The following is a 16,106-nucleotide window of genomic DNA, read 5'->3' as shown; positions in this document are numbered from 1 at the left end:
TGTAAATACTTCTTGAATTTCTCAACTTTGTTTTAATTCAGTTGAAGGAGAACATGCATAGAATACTTAAAATTTTTTTTTGTTAAATTTTGAAACATATAGCCTTCGCCCAGGTGCCCTTTATCCAGCTTTCCCTAATGTTAATAACTTATGCAACTAGAGCACAGTGATTAAAGCCAGGAAATCAACATTGGTACAATACTACTAACTACAGACCCTATTTGAATTTCACTAGTTTTTCCAATAGTATCCTTTTTCTGTTTCGTAATTCAATTCAGAATCATACATTGCATTTAGTTGTTGTGTTTCCCTAGTCTCATATGATATGATCTTTTCTCAACTTTCGTGACTTTCACACTTGTGATGAGTGTGGCCATTTATCTTGTAGAATTGTCTCTCAGTTTGCGTTTGTCTGATATTTCCTTGATTTATTGAAGTTATGCGTGTTTGGCAAAGATACTATAGAAGTAATGTTGAGTCCTGCACATCACAGAGTACAGGATGTCAGTATATCCTATTTGAGATGATGTTAATTCTTATATGGTTGAAGTCGTGTCTGTCATATTTCTCTCCTTGTAGAGTCACTATTTTTCCTTTTGTAATTATAAGATATCTTTGGGAGATTCTTTGAAAATGTGCAGATATCCCTGTTCTTCTCAAACTTTTGCTCAGTCATTTCAGTATTCTTGGTAGATCTTTCCTGAAGCAATTATCATAGTGGTGTTTGCCTGATGGTGATTTTATTTTTCTCATTTCCTTCTATATTTCTTTGTTTGCCTTCTGTATTTATTTTTAAATTTTTGTTTTCAAAAATTTTAAATTTATTTTAAAATTTTGTTTTCCCTTCTACATTTATTTTTAAATTTTTGTTTCCAGCTTGATCCCCCCTCCTTTTTTTTTAATTTTAGAGAGTGGGAGAGAGTGCACAAGTAGGGAGAGGGGTAGAGGGACACAGAGAGAGAACCTTAAACAGGTTCCATGCTCAGCATGGAGCCCGACATGGGGCTCAATCCTATGACCCTGGGATCATGACCTGAACCGAAATCAAAAGAGTTAGATGCTCAACCAACTGAGCCACCTATGTGTCCCCCTTCTACATTTATTAATTGGAATTCTTCTGTAAAGAAGAACTGCCCCTTCTCTTTATTTAGTAATTTGTTTATATCTGTACTAAGTCATAGATACTTATTTTATTCTGTGGTTTATAATCTAATGCTGTCATTATTTTGTTGCTCAGATTGTTCCAGCTGTGGCCTTCAGGTTGGCTCTTTGTCTTTTCGACATACTTCCATTCTCTTTTTTTTAAGAAAGCACTACTTTTCTGGCACCAAAATTTTTCCAGGTTCATCTTATATTTCTCTGCTGCAGCCCTAGAATCAATTGCTTCTCCAAGGAGCTCTGGTTCCTTCTACTGGAGAATGATACTTAGAAACCAAGATCTGGATGCTATGTGTGCTTATTACTGCTGAGGTGTCATTCCTCCTAGGCCCTCCCAGCAGAGCTAGAAATATATTTATGTATACACATTAATCCATGTGTGCACAAACATCCATGTTTATTTCTGTACCTTTTTATTTGTATGTGTGTATGTATGTTGTATTAAAAACCATGAGTTCATACTGATAACTGATTCCAGTTAGACACTGTAGAGTTTATGTTAGCCATCCCCCTTTTTTATAACTATTTTCTGACATTGAGAAATAGAGCATACTTTTCTTACAGTCCTAATAATCACATAAGTAGTATGAAGTTACCAAAATAATGAATGTGACAAGAAAAAGATCCACAAATAGTCCTGAGCCTGAAGAAACATGTTAAACTATCTGTCAGAGTATTTCTTTTATTTGGTAGAAGTCTATATGAACCAAAAATAATGACACTTTGTCTTCTAAATATTAGAAGTATTCCAAGTATTAGAACTTCTAAATATTGTCTTGATTACATTTAAAATTTTTTGGAGATCACTTTGCACTGAGATTCAGATACTTTCTTTTGCATCAGAACTTTGTTGTCCATATGATCTGGAATTTAAGCATTTATAAGGACAGCATCTTTTTTAGGGGGGCACCTGGGTGGCTCAGTTGGTTAATGTCCAACTCTTGATTTTGGCTCAGGTCATGATCGTGGTTTGTGGGATCAAGCCCCACGTCGTGCTGTACACTGATAGCACAGGACCTGCTTGGGATTCTCTCTCTCCCTCTCTCCACCCATCCCTTGCTCACATGCATGCTCTTTCCCTCTGGCTCTCAAAACAAATAAATGAAAAGGACAGTACCTGCTTTTGTATTTTTTTTATTGTGGTAAAACACACGTACCAAAATTTCCCATTTTAACCATTTTTAGTGTGTAGTTAGTTCGCTAACAGTAATTGTACTCACAATGTCTTCACAACCATCACCACTATGTATTTCCAAAACTTTTTCATTATCCCAAATAGAAACTGCAACCATTGAGCAATAGCTCCCCATTCCCTCCCCTGCCAGCACCTGGTAACCTCTAGTCTACTTTTTGTCTTATGAATGTGCCTCTTTTGGTACCTTATGAGAGGAGGATCATACAGTATTTATTCTTTTGCATCTGGCTTATCTGACTTGACATACTGTTTGGGGGTTCATCCATGTTGTAACATGTATCAGAATTTACTCCTTTTTAATGAATGAATAATACTTCTTTCACGTGTATTACAATTACTTATGTATTCTTCTGTTAATGGGCACTTGAGTCCTGTCCACCATTTGGCTATTGCGAATAATGCTGCAGTAAATGTTATAACACGAGTATCTTTTCCATTGCCTACTATTCGGTTCCTTTGGATGTGTACCTGGAAGAGAAGTTGATGCTCTTGTATGGTAATTCTGTATTTAGGTTTTTGAGGACCTGTTGAAATGTTTTCCATGGTGGCTGCACCATTTTACATTCCTACCAGCATAGCACAAGGATTCCAATTTCTCCACATCCTTTCCAACATTAGTTATTTTTCATTTTTGGCTTGTTTGCTTGTTGTGATAATAGACATCATGTGAAGTGGTATCTTACTGTACTTTGGATTTACATTTCCCTAGTGACTTGTGATGTTGAACATCTTTTCATGTGCTTGTTGGGCATTTGTGTATGTTTGGAGAAACATCCAGGTTCTGTGCCCATTTAAAAATTTGTTGTTGTTAAGGTGTTCTTTTATCTACTCTGGATGTTAATCTCTTATCAGACATATAAGATGTAGATATTTTTTCTCATTTTGTGGATTCTTTTCACTCTCTTGATAGCGTCCTCTGGTGCATAAAGTTAAATTTTGATGAAGACCAGTTTATGTTTTCTTTTGTTTGTGTTTTTGGCATCATATACAAGAAATCATTGCTAAATCCAGTGTCACAAAGCTTTTCCCCTGTGTGTTCTTCTATGAGTTTTTGTTTTTTTGTGTGTTTTTGTTTTTTGAGAGAGGTAGTAAGCAAGAGAGAGGCAGAAGGAGAGAGAATCTTAGGCAGGCTCCATGCTTGGTGCCTGACACAAGGCTTGTATGTGACCGTGAGGTCATGACCTGAGCCCAAATCAGGAATCTGACGCTTAACTGACTGAGCCACCCAGGCACTCCTGAGTTTTTGTTTTCGTTAAGTATGGATTTTTTAAAAATAAAATTTTTAAATGTTTTTTTAGTTTTGAGAGAGAGAGAGACAGAGCATGAGCGGGGTAGGGGCAGAGAGAGAGGGAGACACAGAATCCGAAGCAGGCTCCAGGCCCCAAGCTGTCAGCACAGAGCCCGATGTGGGGCTTGAACCCACGGACCATGAGATCATGACCTGAGCCAAAGTTGGATGCTTAACTGACTGAGCCACCCAGGCACCCCTACCCCTGAGTTTTTTGTTTTTATATTTTTATATTTTATTTTATATTTGAAATATTAAATATTAATTTATATTTATTATATTTATTATATATTATATCTATAATATTTTATATATTTATATTGTTCATCTTTTAAGTATATGTCTTTCATCTTTAAAAAAAATTTTTTTAATGCTTTTATTTATTTTTGAGGGAGAGAGAGAGAGAGAGAGAGAGAGCATGAATGGGGGAAAGGCAGAGAAAGAGGGAATCTGAAGCAGGTTCCAGGCTCTGAGCTGTCAGCACAGAGCCTGACACAGGGCTTGAACTCACGGACCGGGAGACCATGACCTCAGCTGAAGTCAGATGCTTAACTGACTGAGCCACCCAGGTGCCCCTGTTTTTCTTCCATCTTGAGTTAAGTTTTGCATATAATGTAAGTAAGGACAGGGTATTTTGTACGGATTTTCTGTAGATGGCTTTATGTTGGCACTTAGAGATCTCCAAACTTTGACTAGAGCTTGGAAGTTAAATTTTAGAGGGCTAAAAAAAGCAGTTATGAAGAAGATAATTGAGGATTATGGAAATTGGCATTATGATGAAAGGAATTGTATTTTTTCCTATCTGAAACCCGTAAACATTAAAATGAACTGCTTATGAGAAAAGTAGAATGAAAGAAAGTCTTTAATTGATAGTTTGGGAATAAAGTATGAGAAAGAGTAAAGGCATAAAGATCTCAGCAGTGATACAGTTTTGGTCTTCATTAGATTCAAAAGCATGGATGGAAAATTTAAATTACAGAAAAGAGTAGAAAATAATACTACCTGAACTTAGCATTGTCCAGCAAACTTGAAATGTATTTATAAATATTGCCTTGTTATACTGTTTTTATGTTATTTAAAAAGTTTTTTAATGTTTGTTTATTTTTGAGAGAGAGAGAGAGAGAGAGAATATGAGTGGGGGAGAGGCAGACAGCCAGGGAGATGCAGAATCCGAAGCAGGCTTCAGGCTCTGAGCTGTCAGCACAGAGCCTGATGCAGGTCTGGGACTCATGAACCACAAGAGCATGACCTGAGCCAAAGTCAGATGCTTAATCGACTCAGCCACCCAAGTGCCCCTATACTGTTTTTATGTTGTGCGGATGGAAAAAATGAAATAGTAACTAGTCTAGGATCACATTGCCATTGACAGAATAGTTTCTTGATTGACACCCTTTAATTTTTTTTTTTTTAGATGTTTGTTTATTTTTCCGAGAGAGGGAGAGAAACAGTGACAAAGTCTCAAGCAGGCTCTGACATGGGACTCGATTTCACGAACCATGAGATCATGACCTGAGCCAAAATCAAAAATCGGCTGCTTAACTGACTGAGCCACCCAGGCACCCCCACACCCTTTCATTTTTGAGTCTAGTATTTTCCTTCCTTCCTTTCCTTCTTTCTTTCTCATGTTTTGTTTGTTTTTTAAAGTAAACTCTACTCTCAGTGTGGGGCTCAACCCACAAGAGTCAACCCTGAGATCAAGAGTCATATGCTGTACCAACTGAGCCACCCAGGAGCCCCTCTTTCTTATGTTTTGACATCTAGCAGAAACTTCCTCCACCACTGAGACATTTGACTTTTTAGGTGCTACTTGCCTTCTTGTAGAAGGCTTAACTATCATCCATCCACTTGCTCCGAGCCAACTGTAGTTTCTAATAATAGCCATTTTGGGTTATTCTGAGGAATTAGATAATGTATAAAATGTATACAGGGGCGCCTGGGTGGCGCAGTCGGTTAAGCGTCCGACTTCAGCCAGGTCACAATCTCGCGGTCCGGGAGTTCGAGCCCCGCGTCGGGCTCTGGGCTGATAGCTCAGAGCCTGGAGCCTGTTTCCGATTCTGTGTCTCCCTCTCTCTCTGCCCCTCCCCCGTTCATGCTCTGTCTCTCTCTGTCCCAAAAATAAATAAACGTTGAAAAAAAAAAATTAAAATGTATACAGCATCGTTTCTGGAACATATGCAGTCAATAAAGGTTTGCTATTATTATTGTTATTAACAACCCTGTAGTTAGGTGTTGCGATGGTGGTGAAGAATGGGCAAAGTACATCCTGCTTAGTGTCCCCCTATGGGAAAATTGGTGTCATTATGGTGTCATTTATTTTTACAACTTGCTATGTTGGATTGTCTTTATTCTTTTACCTTAAGGGACACTTAAGTGAAAGAATGGGATGGTAAGAGGTTGTGTTGTTCAAGCTGTGTTCGGGATTTTAAACAGGAGGTGGTGGTCAGCAAAGCTGATGTGTATCTGCCATAGCTGTATCACCTTTTCTTTCTTTTTTTGTTTTAAGTTTATTTATTTTCGAGGGGGGAGGGGCAGAGAGAGAGGAGAGAGAGAGACTCCCAAGCAGACTCTGCGCTTATAGCCCATCTCATGAACTGTGAGATCATGACCTAAGCCTAAATTAAGAGGTGGATGCTCAACTGAGACACCCAAGCGCCCCTGTATCACTTTTTTCTTATTCTCCCATGTCTGTGTCTTCTATAGCTGTGCCAGAACTTACGTGGGAATTAATATACAGGAGCTTGCAAGTACATTAATTTGTCTGGAAAAAAGGACCAGTTGAGAAATAGTGATAAATCAAGTTGGTAAGAATTGGAAGGTGAAGCAAGGACTCTGAATTTTAGTACAGCCAATAATAAACCAGTAGCAACTGTTCAGAATGTGATTCCCCTCCTCCATAAAAGTCATGTAACCCATAACAAACAAAAAACTCGGCTAAAGCAAATTACTATTAATCCTTGTATTTGTGAAAAAAATTGAAGTCCAATATTTTAAAATAGATATGATTTATCTTTCAAAAGAATAGGATAACAAATACTGCAAGTCTTTGGGTAGTGTAAAGACAGGGTGATTAGGGTAATCCTTTTCAATGTTTGGGTAGGAGATCAGGCCTAGGAAAAATTGTGCTCTGGATGTTGCAATTATTTGTGAAAAGGCTGGCTGGTAATGGCTTTGTCTAGTATGCATGCCAGTTTGAGCTTGCCTACCCATGAGGGAGTTAGATTCACATTCTGTAACTCATTTGAGATAGGTATATGAGAATGTTTTTGTTTTTTCTTTGAAGGCTGGTTGATGTCTTAAAGTCCTTGCCTAAATTACTAAGAAAAGAAAAAAGTGAGAAAGCAAGTAAAAAGGACATTAAACTTCATGCTGATAAGAGCGATGTGAAAACTTGAAAAAAAGTACAGTCTATACTGACTTGCGGGAGAATTTCAAGTTCATTGAGGAAAGAAGGGTCTTTAATTCTGGTCAGGTGGATTTACTTTGGAAGCACTTGCCTTCTATAACTTATTTATTATAGCATAAATATATCCCTTTCTCCCCACTGTCCTCCTCCTTTTTTTTTTTATTTGAGACTTATGGGTTTTCTTCCTGCAATCTACATTTTGCCAACCAAGATTGATGAGAGACTACTGTATTTCTCTTTATTATTTTTCCCCCACTTCCTCCTCCTTTTTTTTTTTTTGAACATACAGAAATGACCGTTGTAGAGTACTTAGAGCTCTGTGGATCAAATCTTATTGCAACAAAAAGCATTGTACGGCATGTCTCCAAACAATAAAGATATCTCTTCGCTCTATCTAATGGCTCTCTCATTTGAATAGAGTAAGAAGAAATTGTTTAGATGAATCTTGGAGCTTATTTTTAAATGAAACAACAGTAGTGTTTTTAGTCAGTGTGTAGTAGAGGTAGCATTTCTTATGGAAATGGAAAATATTCCAAAGTTAATAATGCTCTGTATTAGGCTTTAAAGTATTTTCTTTCAATTTATATTAATTATAATTAGTTATATTCTAATTATATTAATTCAAATATAACCTGCTGTAAGCCCGCTAAATGTCATTTAAAAAACTAATTATGGGGACACGAGGGTGTCTCAGTCTGTTAAGCTTTTGACTTCAGCTCAGGTCATGATCTCACTGTTAGTGGGTTCGTGCCCCTCATTGGGCTCTGTGCTGAGAGTTCAGAGCCTGTAACCTGCTTTGGGTTCTGTGTCTCCATCTCTGTGCCCCTCCCCCATTCTTGCTCTGTCTCTCTCTGTCTCTCTCTCAAAAATAAACATTAAAAACTTAAAAACAAATTATGGGAACGTCTGGGTGCCTCAGTTGGTTAAGAATCTGACTCTTGATCTGAACTCATGTGTTGATACGTTGTGAGTTCAAGCCCCACATTGGGTTCTACACTGAGCATAAAGCTTACCGAAAAAAAATTATATGGTATGTTGACTTACCTGAAATTAATTTAGGCCCCAGTATTGTATCTTATTGGTAATTTTTGGAATAGTCAAATTTTTGCCTGTATTTCAATACTGAAATAAAAAGTCATCATTTGGTAGTTTTGTTTTTTACTAAAAAGAGAACCATAATATTAAGTGTTTAGCTATTTACATTATTGATGAATCCTACTTTTGGAAGTCAGCTGAAATGTGGCACACTAAAACATTTATCAATAGTTAAGCTACAGTCACCTTCATCAAGATGTTAAACATGGTTATACATTTTACTAAAATAGTTTATACTTCAAATAAAATATTTATCCAGTTATGTACCAACCTCAGTTCTATACTTAAAATTCAGTGTTTTGAGATTCTGTTAACTGCTTTACCTGCTGAAATGTAATTATCCAAATTAGTTCTTTATATGAAAAATGTCTAAGTGAAGAACAATATTGATTCAAATTAAAATCCATCTGATCTTGGCAAAGTTATATCTTTTTTTAAATTTCTGTTATTACTAGTAAATTTGTTTTTAAAACATTTTTAGGGATAGGAATTTTGTCAGGCTATGTTACCACATCATAGTTTGGGCAGTAACATGTTCTTTTGGAGCTCTCTTTCAGCCTCAGAAACCTAAAACTTACTGGAAAGTTAAGATTCTCAGGAGAAAGGAAAGGCTAGTGACAGGTCACCTTTTAGTGTTCTGAGGAGTGAGGTATGTGTAGTAAGGAGAAAAACTTAAAATTTGAGATTTTAGAACAGTTCTGTCAGAAATCTAGATAGCCTATCTATGTGATTTTCCTGATTATTTCTTTATTCTCTTTATCTTAGGTTGCCTAGCTATTCTCTTAGAACTGGTAACTGATTAAAAAATTTTTGTTTTCAGAATATTAGTAAAATATTTACCAAATTTTCTGGGAAGGATGTCAGAGTATCAAATTAAGACAGCACAGAGTTTTATTTTTTGTTAAACAGTAAAATATTTGATACATACTAAAGATTTTAAGTTAGAGTCTTTGAAGAATTTTAAGCAGAGGGTATGAAATGATAAGATTTGCATTTTAGAAAGCTTACATTGGCCATGATATGTGGCATGTACCAAGGCGTCAAAAAAGGATATAGGCAGGTCACTTAGGAAACTATGGCAGTAGCCAGGTAAGAGGTGGTGGTTTGGATTAAGGTGTTACCAGTGGGAATGGGAAGAAGCGGATGAATTCAAGAGTGGTTAGAAGATAGAGTTGGAATAACTTATTGATTGGATTGATTTGTAAAGAACAGTAAGAGAGAAATCAAGAATGACTAATAAAATTTCTGGCTTGATGAATTCAGTGAATGAGGATGTCATTTACTGAGATGTGGAATATTGCAGAAGAATGGACATCTTGAGTTTGAGGGGTCAAGTTTATGGAAGTGTAATTTACACCTAGAAAAATTTACCCTAAAAAATTCTTTGAATTTTGATAGTTTTATATGGTCATGTAACTACCATCATAGTTAATATCACCCCAAAAATTTCCTATTGCTCTTTTGTAGTCTTTACTGAGCCTTTGACATCAGTGATCTGATGTATGTCTATTTTTGCCTTTCCCAGAATGTCATGTAAAGTGAATCCTACAATAGGTAGTCTAATGAATCTCTTCTTTGGCTTAGCTAATGCTTTTGAGAATCAATCATCTGTTCTCATCCATATATCAGTAATTTGTTCCATTTTTTGCTGAATAGTATACCACAGTGTGGATGCACCACATTTTGTTTTTTCTTTCACCAGTTGATGGACATTTGGGTTGTTCCAGTTTGGGGCAGTTATGAATTAAAGTGCTCTAAAAATTTGTGTTTAGGCTTTTTTATAAATGTCTACCTTTATTTCTAATACTCAGGAATGGGATTACTAGGTCAAATGAAAAAATACATGTTTAAGAGAAGCTGCCTAGTGGTTATTTCATGTTAAATTTCCACTTGCACAAATGAGAGTTTCTGTTGCTCCACATCCTCATCAGCATTTGATTCTGTCAGGTTTTTTGACCCATTCCAATAGGTGTATAGTGGTATCTTGTTGAGGTTTTAATACGCAGTTTTCTAATGACTAATGATGTTGAATTTCTTTTATGTTCTCATTTGCCATCAGTATTTCTGAACTCTTTGGGTCTTTTCGCTATTTGTTAATTAGATTGTATGTGTTCTTATTAATTGAGTTTGAGAGTTCTTTACATAGACTTCTTTGAGAGTTCTGGTACTAGTCGTGCGTGTGTGTGTGTGTGTATGTGTGTGTGTATCTGTCCTATGCCAGGTATGTCTTAAAATATTTTCTCCCAGGCTGCAGCTTTTCGTTTTCTTTTCATTCATTTTTTTTTCTGTTGAGGTATAATTGCCGTATAACATATTAGTTTCAGGTTTACAGCATAATGATTCAATATTTGTATATATTGCCAGATGATCACCACAGTATGTCTAGTTAACATCAGTTATCACACATAGTTATAAAACATTTTTTTCTTGTGATGAAAACTTTTAAGATTTACTCTCTTAACAACTTTCAGATATGTAACATGGTATTATTAACTGTGGTCTTCATGTTGTACATCATATCCCCAGGACTTGTTTATTTTAATACTGGAAGTTTATACCTTTTGACCACCTTCACCCATTCTGCTCACCCTTCACTCCCCATGTTTGGCAGCCACCAGTCTGTTCTCTGTATATGTGAGTTTGTGTTATTGTTTTGTTCCATAATATCTTAGCATTGTTTTTTCTATTTCTGTGGGAAAAAAATGCCATTGGAATTTTGATAGGGATTGCATCGACTTGGTAGATTGCATTAGATAGTATGGACATTTTAACATGGAGTGTCTTTAGCATGGAATATCTTTTCATTTGTTTTCTTTAGTTTTTCCTTCAGTGTCTTATGGTTTTTAGTGTACAGGTCTTCCACCTCTGATTAAATTTACTCCGAAGTATTTTTTTTTTTTTTGGTGCAATTGTAAATGGGATTGTTTTCTTCATTTCTATTTCTGATAGTTATTAGTGTATAGAAATAAAACTTTTTTTTTTTTTTTTTTTAAATTTTAAAGAGGGCACATGAGCTGGGGAGAGAGGGACAGAGGGAGAGAGAGAATCTTAATCAGGCTCCACGCTCAGTGCAGAGCCCAGTGCGGGGCTCAATCCCACGACCCTGGTATCAAGACTCAAGCTGAAATCAAGAGTTGACTGCTCAACTGACTGAGCCACCAGGTGCCCCAATGCAACAGATTTTTATACACTGATTTTGTGTCCTACAACACTACATCGTTGATATGATTCAGGCTTTTTGTGTCCTAACTAGGAAGTCTTTACTTAATCCTTTGTTTACGTTTTAATGTAATGCACCTAAATTGCCCCCAAATTCTCCACCAGAGCTGCCAGCTTCTTTCTGTGTCCAAACATAGCACCCAATGAGAGTGAGGGTGTGGAGGGAAGGGCCCAGACTAAATACGGCCCAGGAGCCAAATCTTTCCCTCTCCCTGTTTTTCGTAAGTAAAGTTTTATTGGCGTACAAACATGCTCATTCATTTACTTGTTTTCTGTGGCTGCTTTTGTGCTGCAGTGGCAGAATTGAGTAGTTGTAACAGAGACTGAATGGTTCTCAAAGTCTACAATATTTACTTTCTACTTTTTTTACAAGAAAAGTTTGACACCTGAGATAGTCTATTAGTTCCTGCTTCTCCTTTTCTTGGGGATAACACTCCTGGAGCCTTTTATTCTTCTGTGTCTATCTGGACAGATTGTTTTTATTTTTTTATTAAAAAAATATTTTTTAATGTTCATTTGTTTTTGAGAGAGAGGGAAAGAGAGAGGGAGACACAGAATCTGAAGCAGGCTCCAGGCTCTGAGCTGTCAGCACAGAGCCTGACATGGGGCTCGAATTCATGAACCATGACCTGAGCCAAAGTGGGAGGCTTAACCAACTGAGTCACCTAGGTGCCCCTGGGCAGATTGTTTTTAAAATCTGCATAGGTGCTATTCTGAAAAATTCCTGTTCCTTTCTCTTTTGTTAGATCCCTCTCTTTCTGGGATCCCAAGTCTTTTTTTTGTTTGTTTCATTTCCTCCTGATAGAATATATTTTTTATTTTCCTACAAAAAGAGACTGGATGGGAAGTAAATTGATATCACTCTTGATAGAGAATCCTAGGTGGTTAGTTTATTTTCCCTGAGAATTTTGAAAACATTGCTTTATATTACTTTCCAGCTTCCAGCGTTGCTGTCAATAAATCTAAAGACTTTCCAACTTAGGGTTTGTTGTAACCTGTTCTTCTTTTCTGAAAACTTTTGGAATCTTTTCTTCATCCCCAGTCTTTTAATGTGTCAAAGAGAGGTGCCTCTTGTTTATTTTTAAAACTAAATATTCTGGGTATTGTGTTGATCTTTTTTAGATGGAAAACTCATGTTCTTCATTCTAGGATATTTTTTTCTCTGATGATTGCCTCTCATTCTGATTTTCTTAGATACATACTGATTGCATGTTGGACCACTTAGATTAATATCTTTTTTCTTTTTTAAGTATTCTTATTTCTTTTATGTGCTCCCCTACCCCATGTTTATGAAACTATTAATGCTGTTGAGGAGGAGAATTTTTACCTTTTTCCTTTGGAAAATTGCAAATATATACCAAAAAAATAGTGAAATAAACCCTCAGGTACTTGTCACTCATTCTCAACAATTATTAATTCATAAGCAAGCTATTAATTTTGAAGCATATCTCAGAATTTCATTACATTCATACATATTTTGGAATATGACCCTAATAGATAAGGACTTTCATTAAAAAAATTATCATTATAAAGACTATAAAGATTAATTTTTTAAGGTCATCAGATATCCCCTCATTGTCTAAGTTTCCAGGGGTATCATAATTTAATGTAAAAGACCTCAAATCTGCACCCAAACAAAGTCATTCATACTGTGATTGATTAATGTGCTTTTTAGTCTTAGTTAAATTCCCCCTCCATATATCTCTCCCTCTCTCTTTTTCTCTTCTCTCTTACCTGTGTGCATAGTTTATTGAAGAAATCTGATTATCCAGTAGTTTCCTACAGTCTGGATTTGCTGACTTGCAGGTTGAAGGTTAGTAATGCTTGAATATATAACATATATAGCGTAGAAGGCATTCTGAAGACTGCCTTTATGACCAACTTCATTCTCTTAGTATAATGGTTTTGAGGTTAATCCATTTTGTAACATCTATCAATACTTCTTTTTCTTGTATTGAGGAAGAATGATCCATTTTATGTATATAATGTATTTTATCCATTTAAGTATTGATAGATACTTGAGTTATGAATAATTATGAATTTCTGCCTTTATGAATAATGTTGCTGTGAACATATGTGTACAAGTTTTTGTGTGGCCATGTTTTCTTTTGGGTATATATGTAGGAGTGGAATTTCTGGATCATATAACTATAATTATGTAAATAATTTTTGTAATTATTTAATATACTATTTTTTTTTAATTTTTTTTTAACGTTTATTTATTTTTGAGACAGAGAGAGACAGAGCATGAACGGGGGAGGGTCAGAGAGAGGGAGACACAGAATCTGAAACAGGCTCCAGGCTCTGAGCTGTCAGCACAGAGCCTGACGCGGGGCTCGAACTCACGGATCGTGAGATCATGACCTGAGCTGAAGTTGGCCGCTTAACCAACTGAGCCACCCAGGCGCCCCAAATTTACTATTGATAATACATATTAAGAAGTGGTTCTCTGAGAAAATCTAGTCTATAAGTTGTTTTCAAATGCAATGAAAAGTTTACAGATACTATAATTAATACTGATGATGTTATTTGGAAATAAAATGACACATGAATTTTTTTTGTTTTTTTTTTTGTTTTTTTATTTGGAGCCTGTGATTTGTTTTCAGGGCTCATAATACTCCTGGGCCTTAGGCATGGTACCTATGTACTGCCTAAGTGTTGCAAATCCTAACATTGCATGAGTGGAACTCAGAAGAAAGCTAAAGTGGTAATGTGACACTTGAACTTTGTGGATACTCAGTGGGACATAATCTGAGTGGGGATGGAAATGGTCCTGGCAGGCTGTCAGGCATAGGACCTTGATGTGGTCCCTAGTAGAGCACAGGGATGAAGAAGACTCTTACTTGTTTTTATGAGTTACCAGACAGCTTGGAAGATGTAGGAGAATAGTGCAGTGATTGTGGCCCTGTTTCTTTATTTGCTCTATAGTATTCTTACATAAATTCTTAATGAATAAATTATCATGTAAGCAATTCAGATAAAACAAAAGAACTTAGATTTTTTTTAGTTATGTGAGCTTTCTATTGCACAAGCAGAGAATTTAGTAGACAGTTTTAGCATACTTTCAGCTATCGGTTCATGAATTTCTAGTATGTTTCACTAGGCTGGTGTTTTTTTCACCTTGACCTCTGTCTAAGTATGGATTATCACTGCACATGATCCCACTTTACCATAAATCTTTTGGCCTCAGAAGAGAAGTCAATGACACTATGATTCATTTGAATCAAAACTTGAATGAAGCTAAAAGGCAATCTATGCAACCATTAAAATAATTTACAAGCAGTGGATAGTGTGTCCCATTTTTATAAGGGAAGAAAACTGTTATGAAGGGAACATTGACAACTTTTTGATAATACAGTTGGAAAATAGGCCCTACCCTCAGGAAATACTCAGATAATTACAGTTCAGGTTGGTTAATACTCTAATAGAAATAAGCATAGAATTCTCATGTAATATGTAAGATAGCACACCTAACCTGGTTTAAATGGGCCCAAGAAAGTTTTTTAAAGGCAGATATACTGAACCAAGGCTATATAGTATCAGTAGGAGTTAGGTGAATGGGTAGAAAGAGGGAGGAAGAAAAAGAATTTTAGGTATAGAAAACAAAATGTAAAGGCTGGTTATATGAATCAGCCTGTTGTGTTCAGTGACCTCTAAGCAGAGAGAAATTACTGGATTGTGATGTTAAGGAAGGGAGTCCCATGAGAAGAGGAACCTGGAGAGAGGCTTTAGTCTAAGGTCAAATCATAGAATCATGTTGTCAATGAGCTTACACTTAGTGCTATCTATAGTGGGAGACATCAAGCGGCTATAAGTACAAGAGTGACGTCAACTTTTTGGTTTAGGTAGGTAATTTGTCTTTGAGTGTCAGTTCTGAGATTCTGACCTTGAAGGTCATGAATTTAATTTTTTTTTATGTTTATTTTTGTGAGAGAGAGCACATGCGCATGTGCGTGCGCAAGTGGGGATGGGGCAGAGAGAGGGAGACACAGAATCTGAAGCAGGCTCCACATCTGAGCTGTCAGTACAGACCATGAAATCATGACCTGAGCCTAAGTCAGACGCCCAACTCAACTGAGCCACCCCGGTGCCCTGAAGGTCATGAATTTTATTTATTGACCACTGTATATACTCAGAGGCTAGAATGGTACCTGGCAAGTATTTAAGTATTCACCAAAGATGTGAGTTAGGCAGTATAGTTGCATATAGCAGTTAAGAGCATGGGATCCAACACAGGTCTGAATCCTCCTGATGCCACCATTAAGTAGTGCTGTGACCTTAAGTGGGTTTCTTAGCCTTAATCACCCTGACTCACTTTTCTTATCTGGAAAATGGAGGAACGAGTTGGACCTACCTAATCAGATGATTCGGAGAATTGAATGAGTTTATGTTAAAGCACTTGGAGTAGTGCTTGGCTCATAGTAAGTACCATATAAATATTAAGTTATTATTTATTTGGTGAATGAAATTTTAATACAAACTAGAGTTGGTAAGGCTCTGATCCCAGAGCATTTATAGGGTTACACAGGAATGGATAGGTTTAAGAAATATTCAGGAACACAGTCGGATAGGATGTGGTAAATAAGAGTGGCAAGGAGTTAAGGTTAATTCCCTGATGTAAAGCTAGAGATTTAGGTTCTCCCCGCCCTCCCGTTTCTCCCCTACCCCTTCCCAGCACACACGCACGAGCGCGTGCGTACACACACACACACACACACACACACACTCACTCCCTCCCTCCCTCCCTC

At 36.6% G+C, this 16,106-nt stretch overlaps 1 protein-coding gene across 7 annotated transcripts in view; it reads left to right on the top strand.

The window, feature by feature from the left end:
- Positions 1-16,106, top strand: part of CUL2 (cullin 2) — a 159,285-nt gene that overhangs the window by 60,363 nt on the left and 82,816 nt on the right. The window contains exon 1 of one of the 7 annotated variants that reach the window (XM_047065422.1): positions 12,048-13,171. The exons of 5 other annotated variants lie outside the window; for them this stretch is intronic. The gene's annotated coding sequence lies outside the window, so the exon portion shown is untranslated. Of the gene's footprint in view, positions 1-12,047; positions 13,172-15,421; positions 15,780-16,106 lie in introns of those variants that run through there. One more of the 7 variants, XM_047065421.1, reaches the window with a different exon arrangement.

The sequence above is a fragment of the Lynx rufus genome, unplaced genomic scaffold (assembly GCF_022079265.1).
Source record: "Lynx rufus isolate CCGP_SWC_20201006 ecotype Redwood Valley unplaced genomic scaffold, mLynRuf1.p SCAF_7, whole genome shotgun sequence".
Classification (NCBI taxonomy): Eukaryota; Metazoa; Chordata; class Mammalia; order Carnivora; family Felidae; genus Lynx; species Lynx rufus.
This window is presented reverse-complemented; position numbering and strand designations above follow the sequence as displayed.